This window comes from Camelina sativa, chromosome 12 (assembly GCF_030686135.1).
Source record: "Camelina sativa cultivar CO46 ecotype springtype chromosome 12, ASM3068613v1".
Classification (NCBI taxonomy): Eukaryota; Viridiplantae; Streptophyta; class Magnoliopsida; order Brassicales; family Brassicaceae; genus Camelina; species Camelina sativa.
In genome coordinates, this window is record NC_141891.1 from 25,093,931 (window position 1) to 25,105,729 (window position 11,799).

Genomic DNA, 11,799 nt, shown 5'->3' on the forward strand with positions numbered 1-11,799 from the left:
TAATCCAATGCAACTAACTGATTATAAGAGTTTGAGATAGATGTGAAGAGTTTAAAAGCCACTTATAACCAGTTTGTCCCAAAACAGGTTGAAACCAAGAAAACATTGCTTAGAAGTTGTAAACAGCTATGTTAGTGTTTCTGGGGTTAAAATGTGTCTTAATCCAATGCAACTAACTAATTATAAGAGTTTGAGATAGATGTGAAGAGTTTAAAAGCCACTTATACCCATTTTGTCCCAAAACAGGCTAAAACCAAGAAAACATTGCTTAGAAGTTGTAAACAGCTATGTTAGTGTTTATGTGGTTAAAATGTGTCTTAATCCAATGCAACTAACTAAGTATAAGAGTTTGAGATAGATGTGGAGAGTTTAAAAGCCACTTATAACCATTTTGTCCCAAAAAGGGCTAAAACCAAGAAAACATTGCTTAGTAGCTGTAAACAGCTATGTTAGTGTTTATGGGGTTAAAATGTGTCTTAATCCAATGCAACTAACTAAGTATAAGAGTTTGAGATAGATGTGGAGAGTTTAAAAGCCACTTATAACCATTTTGTCCCAAAACAGGTTAAAACCAAGAAAACATTGCTTAGTAGCTGTAAACAGCTATGTTAGTGATTATGGGGTTAAAATGTGTCTTAATCCAATGCAACTAACTAAGTATAAGAGTTTGAGATAGATGTGGAGAGTTTAAAAGCCACTTATAACCATTTTGTCCCAAAACAGGTTAAAACCAAGAAAACATTGCTTAGAAGCTGTAAACGGCTATGTTACTGTTTATGGGGTTAAAATGTGTCTTAATCCAATGCAACTAACTAATTATAAGAGTTTGAGATAGATGTGGAGAGTTTAAAAGCCACTTATACCCATTTTGTCCCAAAACAGGCTAAAACCAAGAAAACATTGCTTAGAAGTTGTAAACAGCTATGTTAGTGTTTATGGGGTTAAAATGTGTCTTAATCCAATGCAACTAACTAATTATAAGAGTTTGAGATAGATGTGAAGAGTTTAAAAGCCACTTATACCCATTTTGTCCCAAAACAGGCTAAAACCAAGAAAACATTGCTTAGAAGTTGTAAACAGCTATGTTAGTGTTTATGTGGTTAAAATGTGTCTTAATCCAATGCAACTAACTAAGTATAAGAGTTTGAGATAGATGTGGAGAGTTTAAAAGCCACTTATAACCATTTTGTCCCAAAAAGGGCTAAAACCAAGAAAACATTGCTTAGTAGCTGTAAACAGCTATGTTAGTGTTTATGGGGTTAAAATGTGTCTTAATCCAATGCAACTAACTAAGTATAAGAGTTTGAGATAGATGTGGAGAGTTTAAAAGCCACTTATAACCATTTTGTCCCAAAACAGGTTAAAACCAAGAAAACATTGCTTAGTAGCTGTAAACAGCTATGTTAGTGATTATGGGGTTAAAATGTGTCTTAATCCAATGCAACTAACTAAGTATAAGAGTTTGAGATAGATGTGGAGAGTTTAAAAGCCACTTATAACCATTTTGTCCCAAAACAGGTTAAAACCAAGAAAACATTGCTTAGAAGCTGTAAACGGCTATGTTAGTGTTTATGGGGTTAAAATGTGTCTTAATCCAATGCAACTAACTAATTATAAGAGTTTGAGATAGATGTGGAGAGTTTAAAAGCCACTTATACCCATTTTGTCCCAAAACAGGCTAAAACCAAGAAAACATTGCTTAGAAGTTGTAAACAGCTATGTTAGTGTTTATGGGGTTAAAATGTGTCTTAATCCAATGCAACTAACTAATTATAAGAGTTTGAGATAGATGTGAAGAGTTTAAAAGCCACTTATACCCATTTTGTCCCAAAACAGGCTAAAACCAAGAAAACATTGCTTAGAAGCTGTAAACAGCTATGTTAGTGTTTATGGGGTTAAAATGTGTCTTAATCCAATGCAACTAACTAATTATAAGAGTTTGAGATAGATGTGGAGAGTTTAAAAGCCACTTATAACCATTTTGTCCCAAAACAGGCTAAAACCAAGAAAACATTGCTTAGAAGTTGTAAACAGCTATGTTAGTGTTTCTGGGGTTAAAATGTGTCTTAATCCAATGCAACTAACTAATTATAAGAGTTTGAGATAGATGTGGAGAGTTTAAAAGCCACTTATACCCATTTTGTCCCAAAACAGGCTAACAGCAAGAAAACATTGCTTAGTAGCTGCAAACAGCTATGTTAGTGTTTATGGGGTTAAAATGTGTCTTAATCCAATGCAACTAACTAAGTATAAGAGTTTGAGATAGATGTGGAGAGTTTAAAAGCCACTTAAAACCAGTTTGTCCCAAAACAGGTTAAAACCAAGAAAACATTGCTTAGAAGTTGTAAACAGCTATGTTAGTGTTTCTGGGGTGAAAATGTGTCTTAATCCAATGCAACTAACTAATTATAAGAGTTTGAGATAGATGTGAAGAGTTTAAAAGCCACTTATACCCATTTTGTCCCAAAACAGGCTAAAACCAAGAAAACATTGCTTAGAAGTTGTAAACAGCTATGTTAGTGTTTATGTGGTTAAAATGTGTCTTAATCCAATGCAACTAACTAAGTATAAGAGTTTGAGATAGATTTGGAGAGTTTAAAAGCCACTTATAACCATTTTGTCCCAAAAAGGGCTAAAACCAAGAAAACATTGCTTAGTAGCTGTAAACAGCTATGTTAGTGTTTATGGGGTTAAAATGTGTCTTAATCCAATGCAACTAACTAAGTATAAGAGTTTGAGATAGATGTGGAGAGTTTAAAAGCCACTTATAACCATTTTGTCCCAAAACAGGTTAAAACCAAGAAAACATTGCTTAGTAGCTGTAAACAGCTATGTTAGTGATTATGGGGTTAAAATGTGTCTTAATCCAATGCAACTAACTAAGTATAAGAGTTTGAGATAGATGTGGAGAGTTTAAAAGCCACTTATAACCATTTTGTCCCAAAACAGGTTAAAACCAAGAAAACATTGCTTAGAAGCTGTAAACGGCTATGTTAGTGTTTATGGGGTTAAAATGTGTCTTAATCCAATGCAACTAACTAATTATAAGAGTTTGAGATAGATGTGGAGAGTTTAAAAGCCACTTATACCCATTTTGTCCCAAAACAGGCTAAAACCAAGAAAACATTGCTTAGAAGGTGTAAACAGCTATGTTAGTGTTTATGGGGTTAAAATGTGTCTTAATCCAATGCAACTAACTAATTATAAGAGTTTGAGATAGATGTGAAGAGTTTAAAAGCCACTTATACCCATTTTGTCCCAAAACAGGCTAAAACCAAGAAAACATTGCTTAGAAGCTGTAAACAGCTATGTTAGTGTTTATGGGGTTAAAATGTGTCTTAATCCAATGCAACTAACTAATTATAAGAGTTTGAGATAGATGTGGAGAGTTTAAAAGCCACTTATAACCATTTTGTCCCAAAACAGGCTAAAACCAAGAAAACATTGCTTAGAAGTTGTAAACAGCTATGTTAGTGTTTCTGGGGTTAAAATGTGTCTTAATCCAATGCAACTAACTAATTATAAGAGTTTGAGATAGATGTGGAGAGTTTAAAAGCCACTTATACCCATTTTGTCCCAAAACAGGCTAACAGCAAGAAAACATTGCTTAGTAGCTGCAAACAGCTATGTTAGTGTTTATGGGGTTAAAATGTGTCTTAATCCAATGCAACTAACTAAGTATAAGAGTTTGAGATAGATGTGGAGAGTTTAAAAGCCACTTAAAACCAGTTTGTCCCAAAACAGGTTAAAACCAAGAAAACATTGCTTAGAAGTTGTAAACAGCTATGTTAGTGTTTCTGGGGTGAAAATGTGTCTTAATCCAATGCAACTAACTAATTATAAGAGTTTGAGATAGATGTGAAGAGTTTAAAAGCCACTTATAACCAGTTTGTCCCAAAACAGGTTAAAACCAAGAAAACATTGCTTAGAAGTTGTAAACAGCTATATTAGGGTTTCTGGGGTTAAAATGTGTCTTAATCCAATGCAACTAACTGATTATAAGAGTTTGAGATAGATGTGAAGAGTTTAAAAGCCACTTATAACCAGTTTGTCCCAAAACAGGTTGAAACCAAGAAAACATTGCTTAGAAGTTGTAAAAAACTATGTTAGTGTTTCTGGGGTTAAAATGTGTCTTAATCCAATGCAACTAACTAATTATAAGAGTTTGAGATAGATGTGAAGAGTTTAAAAGCCACTTATACCCATTTTGTCCCAAAACAGGCTAAAACCAAGAAAACATTGCTTAGAAGTTGTAAACAGCTATGTTAGTGTTTATGTGGTTAAAATGTGTCTTAATCCAATGCAACTAACTAAGTATAAGAGTTTGAGATAGATGTGGAGAGTTTAAAAGCCACTTATAACCATTTTGTCCCAAAAAGGGCTAAAACCAAGAAAACATTGCTTAGTAGCTGTAAACAGCTATGTTAGTGTTTATGGGGTTAAAATGTGTCTTAATCCAATGCAACTAACTAAGTATAAGAGTTTGAGATAGATGTGGAGAGTTTAAAAGCCACTTATAACCATTTTGTCCCAAAACAGGTTAAAACCAAGAAAACATTGCTTAGTAGCTGTAAACAGCTATGTTAGTGATTATGGGGTTAAAATGTGTCTTAATCCAATGCAACTAACTAATTATAAGAGTTTGAGATAGATGTGGAGAGTTTAAAAGCCACTTATACCCATTTTGTCCCAAAACAGGCTAAAACCAAGAAATCATTGCTTAGAAGTTGTAAACAGCTATGTTAGTGTTTATGGGGTTAAAATGTGTCTTAATCCAATGCAACTAACTAATTATAAGAGTTTGAGATAGATGTGAAGAGTTTAAAAGCCACTTATACCCATTTTGTCCCAAAACAGGCTAAAACCAAGAAAACATTGCTTAGAAGTTGTAAACAGCTATGTTAGTGTTTATGTGGTTAAAATGTGTCTTAATCCAATGCAACTAACTAAGTATAAGAGTTTGAGATAGATGTGGAGAGTTTAAAAGCCACTTATAACCATTTTGTCCCAAAAAGGGCTAAAACCAAGAAAACATTGCTTAGTAGCTGTAAACAGCTATGTTAGTGTTTATGGGGTTAAAATGTGTCTTAATCCAATGCAACTAACTAAGTATAAGAGTTTGAGATAGATGTGGAGAGTTTAAAAGCCACTTATAACCATTTTCTCCCAAAACAGGCTAAAACCAAGAAAACATTGCTTAGTAGCTGTAAACAGCTATGTTAGTGTTTATGGGGTTAAAATGTGTCTTAATCCAATGCAACTAACTAAGTATAAGAGTTTGAGATAGATGTGGAGAGTTTAAAAGCCACTTATAACCATTTTGTCCCAAAACAGGTTAAAACCAAGAAAACATTGCTTAGTAGCTGTAAACAGCTATGTTAGTGTTTATGGGGTTAAAATGTGTCTTAATCCAATGCAACTAACTAAGTATAAGAGTTTGAGATAGATGTGGAGAGTTTAAAAGCCACTTATAACCATTTTGTCCCAAAACAGGTTAAAACCAAGAAAACATTGCTTAGAAGCTGTAAACAGCTATGTTAGTGTTTATGGGGTTAAAATGTGTCTTAATCCAATGCAACTAACTAATTATAAGAGTTTGAGATAGATGTGGAGAGTTTAAAAGCCACTTATAACCATTTTGTCCCAAAAAAGGCTAAAACCAAGAAAACATTGCTTAGAAGTTGTAAACAGCTATGTTAGTGTTTCTGGGGTTAAAATGTGTCTTAATCCAATGCAACTAACTAATTATAAGAGTTTGAGATAGATGTGAAGAGTTTAAAAGCCACTTATACCCATTTTGTCCCAAAACAGGCTAACAGCAAGAAAACATTGCTTAGTAGCTGTAAACAGCTATGTTAGTGTTTATGGGGTTAAAATGTGTCTTAATCCAATGCAACTAACTAAGTATAAGAGTTTGAGATAGATGTGGAGAGTTTAAAAGCCACTTATAACCATTTTGTCCCAAAACAGGCTAAAACCAAGAAAACATTGCTTAGAAGCTGTAAACAGCTATGTTAGTGTTTATGGGGTTAAAATGTGTCTTAATCCAATGCAACTAACTAATTATAAGAGTTTGAGATAGATGTGGAGAGTTTAAAAGCCACTTATAATCATTTTGTCCCAAACAGGTTAAAACCAAGAAAACATTGCTTAGAAGCTGTAAACAGCTATGTTAGTGTTTATGGGGTTAAAATGTGTCTTAATCCAATGCAACTAACTAATTATAAGAGTTTGAGATAGATGTGGAGAGTTTAAAAGCCACTTATACCCATTTTGTCCCAAAACAGGCTAACAGCAAGAAAACATTGCTTAGTAGCTGCAAACAGCTATGTTAGTGTTTATGGGGTTAAAATGTGTCTTAATCCAATGCAACTAACTAAGTATAAGAGTTTGAGATAGATGTGGAGAGTTTAAAAGCCACTTAAAACCAGTTTGTCCCAAAACAGGTTAAAACCAAGAAAACATTGCTTAGAAGTTGTAAACAGCTATGTTAGTGTTTCTGGGGTGAAAATGTGTCTTAATCCAATGCAACTAACTAATTATAAGAGTTTGAGATAGATGTGAAGAGTTTAAAAGCCACTTATAACCAGTTTGTCCCAAAACAGGTTAAAACCAAGAAAACATTGCTTAGAAGTTGTAAACAGCTATATTAGGGTTTCTGGGGTTAAAATGTGTCTTAATCCAATGCAACTAACTGATTATAAGAGTTTGAGATAGATGTGAAGAGTTTAAAAGCCACTTATAACCAGTTTGTCCCAAAACAGGTTGAAACCAAGAAAACATTGCTTAGAAGTTGTAAACAGCTATGTTAGTGTTTCTGGGGTTAAAATGTGTCTTAATCCAATGCAACTAACTAATTATAAGAGTTTGAGATAGATGTGAAGAGTTTAAAAGCCACTTATACCCATTTTGTCCCAAAACAGGCTAAAACCAAGAAAACATTGCTTAGAAGTTGTAAACAGCTATGTTAGTGTTTATGTGGTTAAAATGTGTCTTAATCCAATGCAACTAACTAAGTATAAGAGTTTGAGATAGATGTGGAGAGTTTAAAAGCCACTTATAACCATTTTGTCCCAAAACAGGCTAAAACCAAGAAAACATTGCTTAGAAGCTGTAAACAGCTATGTTAGTGTTTATGGGGTTAAAATGTGTCTTAATCCAATGCAACTAACTAATTATAAGAGTTTGAGATAGATGTGGAGAGTTTAAAAGCCACTTATAATCATTTTGTCCCAAACAGGTTAAAACCAAGAAAACATTGCTTAGAAGCTGTAAACAGCTATGTTAGTGTTTATGGGGTTAAAATGTGTCTTAATCCAATGCAACTAACTAATTATAAGAGTTTGAGATAGATGTGGAGAGTTTAAAAGCCACTTATACCCATTTTGTCCCAAAACAGGCTAACAGCAAGAAAACATTGCTTAGTAGCTGCAAACAGCTATGTTAGTGTTTATGGGGTTAAAATGTGTCTTAATCCAATGCAACTAACTAAGTATAAGAGTTTGAGATAGATGTGGAGAGTTTAAAAGCCACTTAAAACCAGTTTGTCCCAAAACAGGTTAAAACCAAGAAAACATTGCTTAGAAGTTGTAAACAGCTATGTTAGTGTTTCTGGGGTGAAAATGTGTCTTAATCCAATGCAACTAACTAATTATAAGAGTTTGAGATAGATGTGAAGAGTTTAAAAGCCACTTATAACCAGTTTGTCCCAAAACAGGTTAAAACCAAGAAAACATTGCTTAGAAGTTGTAAACAGCTATATTAGGGTTTCTGGGGTTAAAATGTGTCTTAATCCAATGCAACTAACTGATTATAAGAGTTTGAGATAGATGTGAAGAGTTTAAAAGCCACTTATAACCAGTTTGTCCCAAAACAGGTTGAAACCAAGAAAACATTGCTTAGAAGTTGTAAACAGCTATGTTAGTGTTTCTGGGGTTAAAATGTGTCTTAATCCAATGCAACTAACTAATTATAAGAGTTTGAGATAGATGTGAAGAGTTTAAAAGCCACTTATACCCATTTTGTCCCAAAACAGGCTAAAACCAAGAAAACATTGCTTAGAAGTTGTAAACAGCTATGTTAGTGTTTATGTGGTTAAAATGTGTCTTAATCCAATGCAACTAACTAAGTATAAGAGTTTGAGATAGATGTGGAGAGTTTAAAAGCCACTTATACCCATTTTGTCCCAAAAAGGGCTAAAACCAAGAAAACATTGCTTAGTAGCTGCAAACAGCTATGTTAGTGTTTATGGGGTTAAAATGTGTCTTAATCCAATGCAACTAACTAAGTATAAGAGTTTGAGATAGATGTGGAGAGTTTAAAAGCCACTTATAACCATTTTGTCCCAAAACAGGTTAAAACCAAGAAAACATTGCTTAGTAGCTGTAAACAGCTATGTTAGTGTTTCTGGGGTTAAAATGTGTCTTAATCCAATGCAACTAACTAAGTATAAGAGTTTGAGATAGATGTGGAGAGTTTAAAAGCCACTTATAACCATTTTGTCCCAAAACAGGTTAAAACCAAGAAAACATTGCTTAGAAGCTGTAAACGGCTATGTTAGGGTTTCTGGGGTTAAAATGTGTCTTAATCCAATGCAACTAACTGATTATAAGAGTTTGAGATAGATGTGAAGAGTTTAAAAGCCACTTATAACCAGTTTGTCCCAAAACAGGTTGAAACCAAGAAAACATTGCTTAGAAGTTGTAAACAGCTATGTTAGTGTTTCTGGGGTTAAAATGTGTCTTAATCCAATGCAACTAACTAATTATAAGAGTTTGAGATAGATGTGAAGAGTTTAAAAGCCACTTATACCCATTTTGTCCCAAAACAGGCTAAAACCAAGAAAACATTGCTTAGAAGTTGTAAACAGCTATGTTAGTGTTTATGTGGTTAAAATGTGTCTTAATCCAATGCAACTAACTAAGTATAAGAGTTTGAGATAGATGTGGAGAGTTTAAAAGCCACTTATAACCATTTTGTCCCAAAAAGGGCTAAAACCAAGAAAACATTGCTTAGTAGCTGTAAACAGCTATGTTAGTGTTTATGGGGTTAAAATGTGTCTTAATCCAATGCAACTAACTAAGTATAAGAGTTTGAGATAGATGTGGAGAGTTTAAAAGCCACTTATAACCATTTTGTCCCAAAACAGGTTAAAACCAAGAAAACATTGCTTAGTAGCTGTAAACAGCTATGTTAGTGATTATGGGGTTAAAATGTGTCTTAATCCAATGCAACTAACTAAGTATAAGAGTTTGAGATAGATGTGGAGAGTTTAAAAGCCACTTATAACCATTTTGTCCCAAAACAGGTTAAAACCAAGAAAACATTGCTTAGAAGCTGTAAACGGCTATGTTAGTGTTTATGGGGTTAAAATGTGTCTTAATCCAATGCAACTAACTAATTATAAGAGTTTGAGATAGATGTGGAGAGTTTAAAAGCCACTTATACCCATTTTGTCCCAAAACAGGCTAAAACCAAGAAAACATTGCTTAGAAGTTGTAAACAGCTATGTTAGTGTTTATGGGGTTAAAATGTGTCTTAATCCAATGCAACTAACTAATTATAAGAGTTTGAGATAGATGTGAAGAGTTTAAAAGCCACTTATACCCATTTTGTCCCAAAACAGGCTAAAACCAAGAAAACATTGCTTAGAAGCTGTAAACAGCTATGTTAGTGTTTATGGGGTTAAAATGTGTCTTAATCCAATGCAACTAACTAATTATAAGAGTTTGAGATAGATGTGGAGAGTTTAAAAGCCACTTATAACCATTTTGTCCCAAAACAGGCTAAAACCAAGAAAACATTGCTTAGAAGTTGTAAACAGCTATGTTAGTGTTTCTGGGGTTAAAATGTGTCTTAATCCAATGCAACTAACTAATTATAAGAGTTTGAGATAGATGTGGAGAGTTTAAAAGCCACTTATACCCATTTTGTCCCAAAACAGGCTAACAGCAAGAAAACATTGCTTAGTAGCTGCAAACAGCTATGTTAGTGTTTATGGGGTTAAAATGTGTCTTAATCCAATGCAACTAACTAAGTATAAGAGTTTGAGATAGATGTGGAGAGTTTAAAAGCCACTTAAAACCAGTTTGTCCCAAAACAGGTTAAAACCAAGAAAACATTGCTTAGAAGTTGTAAACAGCTATGTTAGTGTTTCTGGGGTGAAAATGTGTCTTAATCCAATGCAACTAACTAATTATAAGAGTTTGAGATAGATCTGAAGAGTTTAAAAGCCACTTATAACCAGTTTGTCCCAAAACAGGTTAAAACCAAGAAAACATTGCTTAGAAGTTGTAAACAGCTATATTAGGGTTTCTGGGGTTAAAATGTGTCTTAATCCAATGCAACTAACTGATTATAAGAGTTTGAGATAGATGTGAAGAGTTTAAAAGCCACTTATAACCAGTTTGTCCCAAAACAGGTTGAAACCAAGAAAACATTGCTTAGAAGTTGTAAACAGCTATGTTAGTGTTTCTGGGGTTAAAATGTGTCTTAATCCAATGCAACTACCTAATTATAAGAGTTTGAGATAGATGTGAAGAGTTTAAAAGCCACTTATACCCATTTTGTCCCAAAACAGGCTAAAACCAAGAAAACATTGCTTAGAAGTTGTAAACAGCTATGTTAGTGTTTATGTGGTTAAAATGTGTCTTAATCCAATGCAACTAACTAAGTATAAGAGTTTGAGATAGATGTGGAGAGTTTAAAAGCCACTTATAACCATTTTGTCCCAAAAAGGGCTAAAACCAAGAAAACATTGCTTAGTAGCTGTAAACAGCTATGTTAGTGTTTATGGGGTTAAAATGTGTCTTAATCCAATGCAACTAACTAAGTATAAGAGTTTGAGATAGATGTGGAGAGTTTAAAAGCCACTTATAACCATTTTGTCCCAAAACAGGTTAAAACCAAGAAAACATTGCTTAGTAGCTGTAAACAGCTATGTTAGTGATTATGGGGTTAAAATGTGTCTTAATCCAATGCAACTAACTAAGTATAAGAGTTTGAGATAGATGTGGAGAGTTTAAAAGCCACTTATAACCATTTTGTCCCAAAACAGGTTAAAACCAAGAAAACATTGCTTAGAAGCTGTAAACGGCTATGTTAGTGTTTATGGGGTTAAAATGTGTCTTAATCCAATGCAACTAACTAATTATAAAAGTTTGAGATAGATGTGGAGAGTTTAAAAGCCACTTATACCCATTTTGTCCCAAAACAGGCTAAAACCAAGAAAACATTGCTTAGTAGCTGTAAACAGCTATGTTAGTGTTTATGGGGTTAAAATGTGTCTTAATCCAATGCAACTAACTAAGTATAAGAGTTTGAGATAGATGTGGAGAGTTTAAAAGCCACTTATAACCATTTTGTCCCAAAACAGGTTAAAACCAAGAAAACATTGCTTAGAAGCTTTAAACAGCTATGTTAGTGTTTATGGGGTTAAAATGTGTCTTAATCGAATGCAACTAACTAATAATAAGAGTTTGAGATAGATGTGGAGAGTTTAAAAGCCACTTATAACCATTTTGTCCCAAAACAGGCTAAAACCAAGAAAACATTGCTTAGAAGTTGTAAACAGCTATGTTAGTGTTTCTGGGGTTAAAATGTGTCTTAATCCAATGCAACTAACTAATTATAAGAGTTTGAGATAGATGTGGAGAGTTTAAAAGCCACTTATACCCATTTTGTCCCAAAACAGGCTAACAGCAAGAAAACATTGCTTAGTAGCTGTAAACAGCTATGTTAGTGTTTATGGGGTTAAAATGTGTCTTAATCCAATGCAACTAACTAAGTATAAGAGTTTGA